Genomic DNA, 17,598 nt, shown 5'->3' with positions numbered 1-17,598 from the left:
ATACATTGTACAATAAACATTTCAGGTCAATGATATCGTGTTGGTTTGCAATATTGTTTTATCTTTTTTGTAATTAAATATTAGTAAGAAAATAATGTCTGGTATATTTGGAAAATGCTTGCAAAGAAGAAACAACTTCTCAAAATGTCTTGGTTATAATATTGAGCATTGTAACCTGTACCCAGAACATATAATCTACCCTATCACTTTTCCACAGCTGGTAGATCTGAACATTTATAGCAGATGTAGTGTTTTTTAATAATATATCATAGGTGGAATCATAGAAATGAAAATACAAGCAAAATTGATTGTTGATTAAAATTAGCGCCTGAAAATCCTTGGGAGCATTAATAGTTTTGTGTCATTCTTATCAGAGCTGTTTAGGTACTGTATTAATGTCTGTGAAGCTACACTTTGCATTCACTTTGGTATTTCTAGATTCAGTTTTACCCTTGCAAATGGGCTGTTAAAGGCCTATTTCTTTTTATCAAGGGATGTACTGTGCAACAGTTTGTCGTTAATACCAAGCAGACTGACATCTGTAGTGCTATTTCCAAAGTCACGTTTAACAGCTTTTAATTGTATAGATGTACTTCAGGCTTCTATGTATATACTTGAGGAAAACAAAAATGCTGGATATTAATGTTTCAAGTCAATTGTCTTGCTGTGTGAATACATTCGTTTATGAATAAAAGCTTTGAAATGCATCCTATGCTCTTGTTACATCACGAGCTTCATTATATGAAGAATGTCATTAAAAGTCTGAAGTTTGCTATAGGTAGATAATGGGTCTTAATTGGTAGTTGGTATTGCCTTGTTCTTATATTTCTACTGAGTAGCCAGATATAATTTGTCTACAATTTGCTCTGATTTATTACTTTTAGATATTTAATCTGATCTCTGGCAAAGCATTACAGATTGGTTAAATCAGCAACTATTGGTAATGTACATCCTTAAATATCGAGGAAAAATCAGGGAATCCACTTGGGAAGTTTCAACAGAAAATAATAACTGCATTGACCGTAATAACATGTGATGTATACAATGCAAGTGGACATTGAATAAATTTAAAACGATTGAAATTACTTACCCAGCAACAGTGCTTATTGCTCTTTTTTGTAAAATTACTCATAAGAAATGCAATTGCCATATCTAAAGTTCCAGTTAATAACAAATGACTAGTGGGTAATTGCTGGATAACATTAGAAAAGTTTATTTTTAATACTGTGAACCTTGCAGAATCTGTCATCGCTATCAGTACCATCTGAGAACAGATAACTTATTTGGAAATTAGCGGCATCTCTGTCTTAAAAGGGCAATCACTTAATTCTAAGCAGTGGCTGTAAACTAAATTCTTACACAAGAAGCAATAACTTCTCCTCATCTACCCTGTTAAGACTCCTCTGGATCTTGTATCATTAAAAACACCTCCCACTCTTAAACTCCCATAAATACTTCTAGCCTGACGTTCCCTTCCAAATTATGCAATCCATTCATTCCAAAAATTAATATAGTGAACTTTTTTCAACTGCTTACAGTATTTTAACTTCCTTCCTCTAATAAGGAGGCAATATTCCAGATGTGGTCTCATTGGTGCTCTATATAAGTGAAAGGTAACCTTATGAATTCAGTACCACCTCAACAAATAATATTCTGTTAGCCTTTCTAATTGTTCACTAATGTGAACACTGGTCATTTGCAAATCTTCAACCATTCAACATTTAGATGAGTTTTTTTTTAAGATTTCTTTCCAAATAGAAATCCCCTTCATATTGCACTTCATTTGCCAGATCTTTTCCGATTCACATAACCTAACCATATCCCTTTGTAGCTGCCTTATGTTGATTTCATAGCTGCCTTTCCTACCTGTTTCTGTGTCAGCAGCAAATTTTGCATTCGTGTTTTTGCCATGCAAATCATTTATGTAAATTGTAAGATGTTGAGGTATCGGCACCTGTCTCTGTGGCACACCAAAAACCTATTTATTTCTGCTCTGTTTTACGTTAACCAGCCAATCTTGATACATTAACTCCTACACCCTGAGCCTTTGCTTTCTACACTAACCTTTGATCCAGTGTTGACAGATGCCTTCTAAGCTTCTAAGTATAATACATCCACTGGTTTCCCTTCATTCACAACACTTAGACTTTTTCAAAGAACTGAATTCTGTTTCATTGCTTTTGTTCCATGTAGAAAGTATTTTCCACAGTGATATGTTCACGTGGAGGTTTAATGCAATCATATTGAAATATCCAGATATTATAACACTGCAAAATAATTAAAACCATGATGAAATTTTTTTGATGAAAGGACGACAAGTTCTCTTTGTGTCTAGTTAAATAGCATGATTTTAACTTTTAAACTTTTGAGCAAAATGCATATTTCCATATTTTAAACTTCCCTGGAGTTTTGAAATAGGTACAGTATATGCAGGTTCAGAACTCAAGCTTTGATTGGAATCAAGTTCCATGCAACTGTAAATGAAAATCAAAGAAAAAACAGCAATTGCTGGAAATCGAATAAAAACAGAAAACTGGAAACATTCAGCAAGTCAGGTAGTTCCAGTGGAAAGAGGAAGAGCCAGTGTTTCAAACAAAACATACCTGTTGTAAAGCACAGTAGTTTCTCTTTCCACAAAAACTAACTGACCTGATGAATGTCTTCCACATTACGATTTTATTCCATGCAGCAGTATATGGAGGCATTATGGAGCCAACTTCCACTGAAGGTATCGAGTGTACTAATGAACCAGGCAGTTTTGAGAGAGCTGGAATTTACCCTTGAATTCTTGGGTTTAGCAATACAGATTTTGATGCATTAGATCCAGAGGATGAGAAAGGTTGTGCACATTAACTGGGGATGGATGGTGGTGGGGACAGGTGGTAATGAAGAAGCCTGCCTCACCTTGATACGCTCTTTAATAATTAATCTCATTGCTTGGAAGAGCTTTCTGCTATTCCTCTATTTTAGGAGTCAGTTACCAAATTGTTCATGACCTATCACTACCTTTTCTCTGTTGAGTCACTTAATTCGAATAATACAACGCAACGGGTGAAGTCATCAGAAAATTTCCAGTATGAATACATAGAACATTACAGCACAGTAAGGCTCACAATGTTGTGCCTACTTTTTGACCTTCTCCAACATCTATTTAACCATAAGACATAGAAACAGAATTAAGCCATTTGGTTCATTGAGTCTGCTCTGCCATTCGATCATGGCTGATTTATTAACCCTCTCAAACACATTCTCCTGCCCTCTCCCCATAATCCTTGACACAGTTCCTAATCAAGAACCTATCAACCTCCGCATTAAATATACCCATAGACTTGGACTCCACAACCATCCGTGGCAATGAATTTCACAGGTTCACCACCTCCTCATCTCTGTTGTAAAGGGTTGAACTTGTATTCTAAGGCTGTACCTTCTGGTCCTAGACTCCCCCACTATAGGAAACATCCTCTTCCACTCTATCTAGGCTTTTCAATACTCAATAGGTTTCAATGGGATGAGATTCTGCCCCCCCCCACCCCAAACTGGTGAATACAGTCCCAGAGCCACTGAATGTTCTTCATACCTTTTAACCTTTTCCTTCCTGGGATCATTCTCGTGAACCTGTTCTGGACCCTGTCCAATACCAGCACACCCTTCCTGAGATAGGGAGCCCAAAATTGCTCACAATATTCCAAGTGCATTCTGACCAATGCCTCATAAAACCTCAGCATTACATGCTTGCTGATATATTCTAGTCCTCTCCAAATGAAAGTTAAAATTGCATTTGCCTTACTTACCACTGACTGAACCTGGAAGTTATCCTTCAGGGAATCCTGCATGAGGACTCCCAAGTTTCTCTGCACCTCTGATTTTTGAATTTTCTCTCCGTTTAGAGAATACATTCAGTGCCACTAATGCAAATATCTGTTCAGCCACTCGTGTGGTAGCAACTCAATGCATAAGAGAATGCAGAAATGGTCAAGAGGTTCATTTCTTGTTCAGACCAAACATCAGAACGGGGAAGAAATGTTACCTAAGAGATTTTGATCATGGAATGATTGTTGGCGCCAGATAGGGTGGTTTGAATACTTCAGAAACTTCTGATCTCCTGAGATTTTCACACACAGCAGTCTCTGGAGTTTATAGAGAATGTGCAAAAACTATTCAGTGAATGGTAATTCTGTGGGCAAAAAAATGCCTTGTTAATGAGAGACATCAGAGGAGAATGGCTAGACTGGTTCAAGCTGACTGCAAGGTGAGAGTACCTCTGATAAACACACGTTACAACAGTGGTATGCAGAAGTGGTGTGTTCTCTGAACACACAATACATCAAGCTTTAAAGTGCACGGGCTACAGCAGCAGAAGACCACAGGTATACGCTCAGTGGCTGCTTTATTAGGTACAGGAGGTGCCTAATAAAGTGGCCACTGAGTGTAGTTCGTGCCTTTATTCCTGCCGCCTAAGTGCACAACCATACACTTTTCTACACTATGTTCCATCTGCCATTTCTTTCCCCATTCTTCTGTCTTAAGTTCTTCTGCAGACTCCCTGCTGGCTCAACATTACTTACCCCTCCACCTATCTTCATATAACCTGCTAACTTGACTACAAAGCCATCAATTCCCTCATCCAGGTCATTGATATATAACCTGAAAAAAAGTGGTCCTAACACCAACCCCTGTGCAACACCAATAGCCAACCAGAAAAGGGCCTCTTTGTTCCCACTCTTGCCTCCTGCCAGTCAGCCAATCTTCTATCCATGCCAGTATCTTTCCTGTAATACCACAGGCACTTATCTTGTTTAACAGCCGTGTGGCACCTTGTCAAAGGCCTTCTGAAAATCCAAGTAAACAATATCCACTGACTGTCCTTTGTTTATCCTGCCCGTTATTTCATCGAAGAATTACAACAGATTTTTCGGGCAAGATTTCCCCCTTAAGCATGCTGATTTTAGCCCTTTTTATCATGTGCCTCTAAGTACCCTGAAATTTTGTCCTTAATAATGGACTCCAATATCTTCCCAACCACTGAAATCAGGCTAACTGGCTTATAATTCCTGTCATTTGCCTCCCCAACTTCTTAAGGAGTGGAGTGACATTTGCGATTTTCTAGTCTTCAGGAACGATTCCAGAATCTAGTGTTTCTTTAAAGATAATTGCTAGTGCCTCCACCAGAAACCCTGGATCAGCAGTTCCATGAGAGCAGCACTTACTGCGTGAGATAATGCTTACATTGCCGTTAACCTACAGGAACTCAAGAAATGCAGCTACGATCTATGCAAAGTCATCAAGGCAGCGGAGCATCAACACAGGGACAAGATCCAGAAACAACTCTCCACCAACAACACATGCAGCTTATGGCAAGGTCTGCACACCATTGCAGACTTCAAAGCTAAGTGCAATAGTACTGCCAACATCGTTGCCTCTGCCAAATAAGCTAAATCTTTTTTACGCCAGGTTCGATGTCACCAACACTGAGCCCCTGAGGAGAGCTGCCAAAGTGACCTGCACCTTAGTCATCTCTGAGGCTGAAGTAAGTAGGTGTTTCCAACGAGTGGATAGTCACAAGGCTGCAGGACTGGATGGCATCCCAAGGCAGGTACTGAGGATGTGTGTGGCACAACTGGAAGGTGTGTTTACAGACATTTTTAATCTCTCCCTCTCCCAGTGTAGAGTGCCCTCCTGCTTCAAAACATCCACAATTGTTCCTCTACCTAAAAAGACCAAGGTAACATGTCTGAACAATAGGCATCCTTTTGCACTCACCTCAATAAAAAGCAAATGCTTTGAGAGGCTGGTCAAGGACTATATCTGCAGCATGCTACCACCCCCTACAATTTGCCTGCCGACACAATCGATGAACAGATGATGCAACAGCCACAGCTCTACACACTGACCTTATACATCTGCAGAAGAAGGATGCTTATGTGAGAATGCTGTTCTCTGACTACAGCTCAGCATTCAACACCATAATTCCCTCCAGGCTTGACAAGAAGCTCAGAGAACTCGGCCTTCACCCTGCCTTGTGCAGCTGGATCTTGGACTTTCTTTCAGATCGCCGGCAGATAGTAAGAGTGGGCTCCTTTACCTCTACCCCTCTGACCCTCAGCACATGTGCCCCTCAGGGCTGTGTCCTAAGCCCCCACCTTTATTTTCTGTATACCCATGACTATGTCGCCACCCGCAGCTCCAATCATTGATTGGCCTTATCTCAAATAATAACAAAGCAGCCGACAGAGAAGTCATCACCCTGATATGGTCTTCACCTTGACTTTCCCTCAAAGTCGCAAAAACAAAGGAGCTAATTGTGGACTACAGGAGGAATGGGGATAGGCTATCCCCTGTTGACATCAGTGGATCTGGGGTTGAGAAGGTGAACTGCTTTAAGTTCCTTGGCATAGTACATATCACCGAGGATCTCACATGGTCTGTATGTACCGGCTGCGTGGTGAAAAAAGCACAGCTGCGCCTCTTTCATCTCAGGTGGTTGAAGTTTTGGCATGAATCCCCAAGTCTTAAGGACTTTCTACAGGTGCACAATTGAGAGCATCCTGACTGGCTGCATCACTGCCTGGTATGAGAACTGTACTTCCCTCAACTGTAGGATTCTGCAGAGAATGGTACAGACCACCCAGCACATCTGTAGATGTGAACCTCCCACTATTCAGGACATTTACAAAGTGTAAAAAGGGCCCAAAGGATCACTGGGGACCTGAGGCACACTAACTACAATCTTCTGGCTGCTACCTTCCAGGAAATGGTACTGCAGCATAAAAGCCAGGACAAACAGGCTCTGGGACAGCTTCTTTCAGCTTCTTTCCCTCTGTTCTTCCACACTGCTAAGAATCCTGCCATTAACCATCTATTTTGTCTTCAATTTCAGCCTTCCAAAGTGAATCACTTCACACTTTACCAGGCTGTCAAACTGATTAATTCACGCTGATACAATTGTATTCCAATGTACATTGACTGTCCTGTTGTAAATCTATTTATTACAAATGACTATAAATTGCACATTGCACATTTAGACGGAGATGTAATGTAGATTTTTACTCCTCATTTACGTGAAGGATGTAAAGTCAATTCAATTTATTCGCTACTTCTTTCAGATTCCTGGAGTATAGTCCATCTGGTCTAGGTGACTTACCTACTTCAGACCTTTCAGCCTCCCTAACACCTTCTCCTAAGTAATAACAACTACACTCACTTCTGCCCATGATACAGTATTCTCGAATTTCTGAGGTACCACTGATGTCTTCCACAGTGAAGACTGATTGAATGCTCATTGAATTCACCTGCCATTTCTTTATCCCCAATTACTGCTTCTCAAGAGTGATTCTTCAGCGATCTGTAATCCATTCTTGCATCTTTTACTCATTATACATCTGAAAAAAATGTTGGTATCACCCGCCTCAGAGTACTGAAATGTTACGTTTATCCAGTTATGTTGTATGGCTCAGAATGTTGGACAATATCTAGTAATATGAGGAAATGAATTGAAGCAGCAGAGATGTGGTTTTTGAGGAGGATGCAAAGAATATCATGGACGAAATGAATATCTAACAAGGATGTCATGAACAGAGCAAGCACAAAAAGAGAAATAATGTATGAGATCATGAAAAGGCAACATAACTTCATCGGACATGTGATTAGGAAAGAGGAGTTAGAATGCACGGTAATTATGGGAAAGATTGAAGGGAAGAAAGCAAGAGGAAAGCAAAGACAAATGATGATGGAGACAGCAGCCAGAGAACTGGAAATGAATACCAATGAATTGAGCCACTTGACCCGAAACAGGAGTGTGTGGGCCATGACAAAGCTCAAACTGGGCACGGTACCTGATGGTGATGATCATCATCATTTTTTATATCATTGGCTAACTTACCTTCATATTTCAATTCTTCTTGTCTTACTGCTTTTTTAGTTGAATTCTGTTGGGTTTTAAAAGCTTCCCAATCCTCTCGTTTCCCACTAATTTTTGCTATGTAGTATGCCCTCTCTTTTGCTTTTATGCTGTTTTTGACATCCCTTATCAGCCGCAGTTGCCTCATCCTCATACTTTTAGAATACTTCTTTGAGATGTATCTATCTTGCACCTTAAATTGCGCCTGAAGTTCCAGCTATTGCTGTTCTGCTGTCAACCCTACTCGTGTCCCTACCAATTAACTTTGGCCAATTCCTCTGTCATTCCTCTGTAGTTCGCATTTTCCACTATAATAGTGATACATCTGATTTTATTCTTTCTCAAGCTGCAAGGTGAATTCTATCTTATTACAATCACTGCTTCCTATGGGCACCAGAGCAGGAATGGATTCTCAATATTCCTGGATTTCAGTGCTTTAAAAGGGAGAGAGAGGGAGGAAAAAGGGGAGGAGGGGTGGCATTACTGGTCAGGGATACTATTACAGCTACAGAAAGGGTGGGTAATGTAGCAGGATCCTCTTTTGAGTCAATATGGGTGGAAGTCAGGAACAGGAAGGGAGCAGTTACTCTACTGGGGGTATTCTATAGGCCCCCTGGTAGCAGCAGAGATACAAAGGAGCAGTTTGGGAGGCAGACTTCGGAAAGGTGCAAAAATAACAGGGTTGTTATCATGGGTGACTTTAACTTCCCTAATATTGATTGGCACCTGATTAGTTCCAAGGGTTTAGATAGGGCAGAATTTGTTAAATGTGTCCAGGATGGATTCCTGTCACAGTATGTGGACAGGCCAACCAGGAGGAATGCCATACTAGATCTAGTACTAGGTAATGAACTGGGTCAGGTCACAGATCTCTCAGTGGGTGAGCATCTGGGGGACAGTGACCGCCGCTCCCTGGCCTTTATAATTATCATGGAAAAGGATAGAATCAAAGAGGACAGGAAAATTTTTAATTGGGGAAAGGCAAATTATGAGGCTATAAGGCTAGAACTTGCGGGTGTGAATTGGGATGATGTTTTTGCAGGGAAATGTAGTATGGACATGTGGTCGATGCTTAGAGATCTCTTGCGGGATGTAAGGGATAAATTTGTCCTGGTGAGGAAGATAAAGAATGGTAGGGTGAAGGAACCATGGGTGACAAGTGAGGTGGAAAATCTAGTCAGGAGGAAGAAGGCAGCATACATGAGGTTTAGGAAGCAAGGATCAGATGGGTCTATTGAGGAATATAAGGAAGCAAGAAAGGAGCTTAAGAAGGGGCTGAGAAGAGCAAGAAGGGGGCATGAGAAGGCCTTGGCGAGTAGGGTAAAGGAAAACCCCAAGGCATTCTTCAATTATGTGAAGAAAAAAAGGATGACAGAAGTGAAGGTAGGACCGATCAGAGATAAAGGTAGGAAGATGTGCCTGGAGGCTGTGGAAGTGAGCGAGGTCCTCAGTGAATACTTCTCTTCGGTATTCACCAATGAGAGGGAACTTGATGATGGTGAGGACAATATGATGAGGTTGATGTTCTGGAGCATGCTGATATTAAGGGAGAGGAGGTGTTGGAGTTGTTAAAATACATTAGGACAGATAAGTCCCCGGGGCCTGATGGAATATTCCCCAGGCTGCTCCACGAGGCGAGAGAAGAGATTGCTGAGCCTCTGGCTAGGATCTTTATGTCCTTGTTGTCTACGGGAATGGTACCGGAGGATTGGAGGGAGGTGAATATTGTTCCCTTGTTCAAAAAAGGTAGTAGGGATAGTCCGGGTAATTATAGACCAGTGAGCCTTACGTCTGGGGTGGGAAAGCTGTTGGAAAAGATTCTTAGAGATAGGATCTATAGGCATTTAGAGAATCATGGTCTGTCAGGGACAGTCAGCATGGCTTTGTGAAGGGCAGATCGTGTCTAACAAGCCTGATAGAGTTCTTTGAGGAGGTGACCAGGCATATAGGTGAGGGTAGTGCAGTGGATGTGATCTATATGGATTTTAGTAAGGCATTTGACAAGGTTCCACACGGTAGGCTTATTCAGAAAGTTAGAAGGCATGGGATCCAGGGAAGTTTGGCCAGATGGATTCAGAATTGGCTTGCCTGCAGAAGGCCGAGGGTCGTGGTGGAGGGAGTACATTCAGATTGGAGGATTGTGACTAGTGGTGTCCCACAAGGATCTGTTCTGGGACCTCTACTTTTCGTGAATTTTATTAACGACCTGGATGTTGGGGTAGAAGGGTGGGTTGGCAAGTTTGCAGATGACACAAAGGTTGGTGGTGTTGTAGATAGTGTAGAGGATTGTCAAAGATTGCAGAGAGACATTGATAGGATGCAGAAGTGGGCTGAGAAGTGGCAGATGGAGTTCAACCCAGAGAAGTGTGAGGTGGTACACTTTGGAAGGACAAACTCCAAGGCAGAGTACAAAGTAAATGGCAGGATACTTGGTAGTGTGGAGGAGCAGAGGGATCTGGGGGTACATGTCCATAGATCCCTGAAAGTTGCCTCACAGGTGGATAGGGTAGTTAAGAAAGCTTATGGGGTGTTAGCTTTCATAAGTCGAGGGATAGAGTTTAAGAGTCGCAATGTAATGATGCAGCTCTATAAAACTCTGGTTAGGCCACACTTGGAGTATTGTGTCCAGTTCTGGTCACCTCACTACAGGAAGGATGTGGAAACATTGTAAAGGGTACAGAGGAGATCTACCAGGATGCTGCCTGGTTTAGAAAGTATGCATTATGATCAGAGATAAGGGAGCTAGGGCTTTACTCTTTGGAGAGAAGGAGGATGAGAGGAGACATGATAGAGGTGTACAAGATAATAAGAGGAATAGATAGAGTGGATAGCCAGCGCCTCTTCCCCAGGGCACCACTGCTCAATACAAGAGGACGTGGCTTTAAGGTAAGGGGTGGGAAGTTCAAGGGGGATATTAGAGGAAGGTTTTTTACTCAGAGAGTGGTTGGTGCGTGGAATGCACTGCCTGAGTCAGTGGTGGAGGCAGATACACTAGTGAAGTTTAAGAGACTACTGGACAGGTATATGGAGGAATCTAATATGGGGGCTTATATGGGAGGCAGGGTTTGAGGGTCGGCACAACATTGTGGGCCGAAGGGCCTGTACTGTGCTGTACTATTCTATGTTCTATGTTTATCTTAAGCTCCATAAACAAATCTGGTTCATTACACAATACCCAATCCAGAATTGCCTTTTCCCTAGGTCTCAGCCCCAAGAGCTCTAAAAAGCCGTCTTGTAAGCATGCTGCAAATTCCTTCTCTTGGGATTCAGTACCACCCTGATTTTCCCAATCTGCCTGCATATTGAAATCTCCTATGACCATTGTAACATTACCCTTTGCATTCCTCTTCCGTGTCCTGTGGCAATTTGTGTCCCATATTCTGGTTACTGTTTGGAGGCCTTTATAAAACTCCCACATAGCCCTCCACTTTTCTTTCATCCATGTGCCTATCTAAGACTCTCTTAAATGTCCTTAATGTATGTGCCTCTACCAACACTCCCGGTAGTGTATTCCATGCATTCACCACTGTGTGTGTAAAAAATATCCTGTCTCTGACAACCCCCCCTATAGTTGCCTCCAGTCATCTTAAAAGTATGTCCTCTCATATTTGCCATTGCTGCCCTGGGAAAAAGGTACTCACCGTCCACTTGATCTTAGCCTCTTATCACCTTATACACTTCTATCAAGTCACCTCTCATCCTTCTTTGTCAAAAGAGAAAAGCCCTAGATTGGTCAACCTTTCCTCAGAGGACATAGATGAGGACATGTTCTTTAGTCCAGGCAGCGTCACGGTATATCTCCTATGCAGTCTTTCTAAAGCTTCTTTTGAGGTGACCAGATCTGAACATAATACTGCAAGTTTAGTCTGTCTACAGTTTTATAGACTTGCAACTTTGCCTTATGGCTCTTGAGCTTAATCCCTCAACTAATGAAGACCAACACACCCTATATCTTCCTATCCACTCTATCAACTTGCACGACAACTTAAAGGGACCTATGGAGTTAGACACCAAGATCCCTCTGTTCTTCCACACTGCTAAGAATCCTGCCATTGACCATGTATTTTTTCTTCAATTTCAGCCTTCCAAAGTGAATCACTTCACACTTTACCAGATTGAACTTCATCTAGCACCTCTCAGCCCAGCTCTGCATTCTGTCAGTGCCCCATTGTAACCTACAATAATCTTCTATACTATCCACAACACCACCAAGCTTTATACCATCTACAAATTTACTATCCCACCCTTCCACTTCCTCATCTAAATCACTTATAAAGGTCTCTGTGTAAAACCACTAGTTATGGATGCCCAGGTGCAAGATCTACTGCCACCTTTTGCGTTCCATGGAAAAGCCAGTTCCTAATCCATGCTGCCAAGTTTCTCTGAATACTATGCTCCCTGACTTTCTGAATGAGTCTGCTATGGGGAACCTTGTCAAATTCAAATGTACCACATACATCACTTTACTTTTGTCACTTCCTCAAAAAAGTCATTCAAGCTCCTGATTCAATGCTTGCCCCTCACAAAGCTATGTTGAATATTCCTGATAAGACTATGCTTGTTCATATGCTTGGAAATCCTGTCTCTAAAAACCTCTCCAATATTTGGCCCACCATTGATGTAATACTCACTAGTCTAAAATTCCCAGAATTATTCCTATTACCTTTCTTGAACAAAGGAATAACATTTGCTATCTTCCAATATTTTAGTACTACTACTATACCATAAGACATAGGAGCAGAATTAAACCGTTCAGCCCATCAAGTCGGCTCCACCATACTCATATGGCCAGTGAGCTTGCAAGGATCATCACAAACGGTGTAGCATCTCTTCCCTTGTTCCTGCAGTAACCTGGAGTATATCCCATCCTATTTTTACAGAATATTTCCAAAGCTTTAGCAAAGGTCTCCTGATGTAATGTATAATTCCTTTTCAGGCATTCAGCAATGAGCACTGAAAGCTAAATATTCCTTTAAATGGCTTCATTTATAATTGTTCAAAACAGTTTGAATAATAGTTAGATTCTTTACAATCTTCCTGATAGCTATTTCCACTGTTCACATTTACACCATTGCACATGAATTTGCTAAACATGATGTTACAGCTCAATACATCTTAGCAATCCTGGTACTTTTTTAACACTTAAAGCATCCAGGAAACATCATCTCTATTCTATTCTTCTAGACTCATACCAAGTGTTCTGCATTGTCCATGTTGCCTACACATAAACTTGATCATTTAATGTGAGATATTTAGAGTCGTAGAGTAATACATCATGGAAACAGGCCCTTTGGCTCAACTGGTCCATACCAACCACATTATCCTTCCTGCTAGTCCCAGCTGCAAAGATTTGGCCCTTAACCCTCCAACCTCTTCCCCTCCATATATCTATCCAAATGCTTCTTAAATGCTGCAATTGTACCTGCCTCAAACACTTCCTCTAGCAAGCCATTTTAATTTACTTATTAAACTACAGCACAGAATAGCCCTCTCTGGCCCTTTGAGCCGCACTGCCCAGCATCTACTGAATAAACCCAGCCTAATCTTGGAATAGTTTACAATGATCAATTAACCTATGCCTTTCTACTGTGAGAGAAAACCAGAGCACCTGGAGAAAACTCACACATTCCATTGGAGACTCCTTATAGATGGTATTAGAATTGAACTCTGCATGCTGCCGCTCCGAGCTGTAATTGCATTGCACTAACCACCATGCTACTGTGATGCCCATGGTAGTATCTAATGGACCTAAGATTTCATTGTAACCTGCTTCAGATAATTACGACACTCTGTGTGAAGAAGTTTTAGATCTCTTAAATCTTGCTCCTCGTTTATCCAAACCCCTCATGATCTTATAAACTTCCGTAAGGTCACCACTCATTCTGCTACACTCCAAGGAATAAAGATACAGTATGGCCTACCTGTCCCTCTAACTCAGACCCTCTAGTCCAGACAGGACCCTCATAAATCCTTTCTGTATCCTCCAACTTGTAAATGCCTTTTCTAAAACAGGGTGCCCATAACTATACACAATATTCCAAGTGCAGACTCACCAGTGACGTATAAAGCTGCAATATAATGTTCCTTTTCCTAAACTTGGTGCCCTGATTGATGGCGTTCAGCATGCAGAATGATCTCACTGTCCTGCCTACTTAAGTGGTTGTTTTCAGCAAACAGTGCACATGTAATCCCAAGTCATTTTGTTCCACTTGTCAGTAATGTGCCATTCACTACCCTGGTCTGAATGTCCATGATGCATCACCATACACTTATCTACATTCAAACCCATTTGTCATTCTTCAGCCCATCACCCTAACTGACCTTAAATCTCTTTGTAATTCATTATAATGTACTTCACTATCAACTAGGCCCTATAATTTAGTGTCATTAGCAAGCTTGCTAATTTTTCCATGTACATTCACACCCAAATTATTTAAATAAATAATTAATGATGGAAGTCCCAACGCTGATGCCCCAGGGCTCGCCACTAGTCACTGGTATCCGGTCAGAGAATCGATCTTCAACTACTACCCTCTTCTTTCTATCATCAAGCCATTTCTGAACCCACTTCACTAGCTCCCCCTAAATTCCATGTGACCAAATTTCCAGATCAGCCTGTCAGGCAGGACCATATCGAAGGTTTTACCAAGGTCCTTATAGATAACACCTACTACAAAACCTTCATCTATCTTCTTAGTTACCTCTTCCAAAAACTCCAACAGATTTGTCAGACATGACTTTCATGTACAAAACTATTGCTGACTACTCCTGATTAGGCAAAACTATTCAAGTGATGGTAAATCTTGTTCCTCAGAATTTCTTCCAGTAACTTTCGGACAACTGAATTCAGGCTTACCAACCTGTAGTTCTTTGACCTGTCCTTGCTACCCTTCTTGATCCATGGAACAACATTAGGCATCCTCCAATCTTCTGGAATCGCACCAGTGGCAAATGATGGAACGAGTATCTCTCCAAGGACTTATGTAATTTCTTTCCTGGGCCTCCCATAAGATCTAGGGATGTATTTTGTCAGGCCCCGGGAATTTCTCCACCTTAATGCGTTTCAAGGCTACAAATAACTCCTTTTGTATATGCGTCTGTTCTATGACCTCACTGCTTATTATCTTCATTTATTTGGCATCTATTATATTCTTCTTAGTAAACACAAGAGAAATAGACATTGAAAATTTCAGCCATCTCAGAGGTGACTCTGATGGTCTTTAAGAGGACCTAGACTCTCTTCTCGTCACCCTTTTACTATCAAAATAACTGATGAACCTCTTGGAATTATCTTTAACCCTGCCTGCCAAATCCATCTAAACCTTCATTTTGTCCTCCTGATTTCCCTCTTAAGTCTGTTCTTAAACTTTTTGTTATTCATTGAGAGATTAATTTGTACCCAGGTGCCTAAAATCAATGTACACTTCCTTCTTCTTCCTAACCAGATCTCTACCTCAATATCTCGTCAGGCAATTTACACTGAATTCCATTTATCTACCCTTCACCCTACAGGAACATGCTGCCTGTGGACTCTTGATATGACCTTTTTAATAGCCTTCTACTTGTCATCTGTTCCCTTTCATTTAAATAGAGTTGCCCAGTCGATCCCTGCTAGGTCCTTGCCTACTGTACTCAAAATTGGCCCCGATCCAGTTTAGGGCCAGTTTGAACTGGGCTTTGTAAACCAACCTTCCCCATTTTGTTGATATTAATTTAATGTTTTTTTAAAATTATCTAAGACCTCTGTTATTCATTATTTGCAAAACAGTTTCAAATAAGACTTTGACTCTTAGCATATCTGTACAATCAGATTAAAAGCATTGCACCCAAATTGACAAACCAGTTATATTTACCATTTGGGTGGATGTGTTTGTTAAGCAGTGGAGTATATTAGCTTTGGCTTAATTGCAATGCTTTTGTCCCAGGAACTTGCTAATCCAAAGTCCATTCCAAAGAGTTGAGTGCATACTTGAGGCTGACATGCCATTAAAAATTGGAGGGAGTGCTACAATGCCATAATATCCCATTGTATTATTAAAAAAAATTGTTGGACATCAGAGCCAACATTTATTCCAGCGGCCAGGTTCATTAAAGCTCTTTGTGAGACATGATAGTGTGTGTTTGTCTGTGTTACACCTTCAGCATGAAATGCTTGTCAGGATAAGAAGGGCAATCTGGTGAAGAGGACGTGTGTCTACTTTGTCAGTTAGTAAGTGTATCTTTTGAACAGAAAGTGCAGGCTAATGCATAGGAAGAGGGGTTTATGGGGAGCTAGTGAGCTGCATTCAGAATTGACTCAATAATAGGAAGCAAGGTGTGTGTGATGGTTGAAGGTGTGTGTGATGGTCTGACGAGAGACTTGTGACTCATAAGGTTCCCCCGGGGTCAGTGCTGAGACCTCTGTTATTCATTACTTATGTAACTGATTTGGATGTGAATGTACATTGTATGAGAAGGGTTGTTGATGATCCTAAATTAAGATGTCTGGTTGATTGTGAAGCATGTAACAATTACAAAGATATCTCGATGAGTTATAGAAATAGACTGAGGAATGGCAAATGGTTTTCAAATTAGATAAGTTTGAGGATATTTTGGTCATTCATTCAGGGTGGACCTATACGGTGAATGGCAAAGAGGTGACAAGTGTTATGGAACAGAGGGAGCTGAGAAAACAGATGTACAGTTCATTGAAAGAGAATCAAAATCAGATTTGATATCACTGGCATAGTCATGAAATATGTTCTTTTGCAGCTACAATACAGTTGATTTTAGTTTGCTCATGTGTGAACCATATTTTTCTGTGGTGTTATAGAAATATCTACCAACACGCAATTTTAAGGAACTTCTTAACAAGGCATAGTGAAGGGTTTATTGGTTTTGATACTGATTTCAAGGAACTTGAATGCTGAAGATTATAAACTTATTTGTTAATAAAATATAAAATGCTGGAAATAGGTCTGGCAGTATTTGAGAAAAGAGAAACAAGAGCTGACATTTCAGCTTGATGACCTTGGACAAGTTAGAAATCTAACATGTTTTAAGTTTCAGAGAAGTAGGAGGGATAAAGAGAACAAAGAAACCCTTAACCTTACTGTTAATTTTGCCAACAAAGGAATAAATTGAAAAGAAGCAATGGCATTGATTAACATGACACGGGAGTTCAAAAGGGTTCCTTTCAAAGCTGGCATTAAATTTTTATACCTGATTGAATTTTAGGTTTTATTATGACTTAGTTTTAGTTATGAATGGATGGTAAGACAGGTGAGAAAGATTTGTTGAATTCACCTGCTCAGCTTCATTTGGAGCTCACTGGTGTCACTTTAAATCCTAGGGAGGAGACTGAATTTTCCACATTTAGTTCAGTTCTCATTTTGGTCTTATTGTGTGGTATATTTTGGGCTTACTATTTGTTCCTTGATATTCTCTGAGTGTTTTCTTGAAAATTTTTGGAATTTCCCTCTCAGTTTGCTTCTAATTTATTGGATTGCAGTTATATTGTTCAACTCTCCAATGTGCACAAAATTAAAATGTGTAAATTTGTGTGCCCAGTGACTAATCAAATAAATGCTTTTATAAGCATGTCTCAATCTTGACCCAGAATTCTTTGATCATATAACAACCACCATGATGCTTAGAGACCCTGTTAAGCCTAGTTAAAACAGCTGTCAAAGCTTTCATGCAGCATGACTACCAATGTCTTT

General features: G+C 40.7%; 1 protein-coding gene across 1 annotated transcript in view; it reads left to right on the top strand.

The window, feature by feature from the left end:
* Positions 1-17,598, top strand: part of babam2 (BRISC and BRCA1 A complex member 2) — a 226,559-nt gene that overhangs the window by 166,946 nt on the left and 42,015 nt on the right. The window lies entirely within an intron of this gene.

The sequence above is a fragment of the Mobula birostris genome, chromosome 2, assembly GCF_030028105.1.
Source record: "Mobula birostris isolate sMobBir1 chromosome 2, sMobBir1.hap1, whole genome shotgun sequence".
Lineage (NCBI taxonomy): Eukaryota > Metazoa > Chordata > Chondrichthyes > Myliobatiformes > Myliobatidae > Mobula > Mobula birostris.
This window is presented reverse-complemented; position numbering and strand designations above follow the sequence as displayed.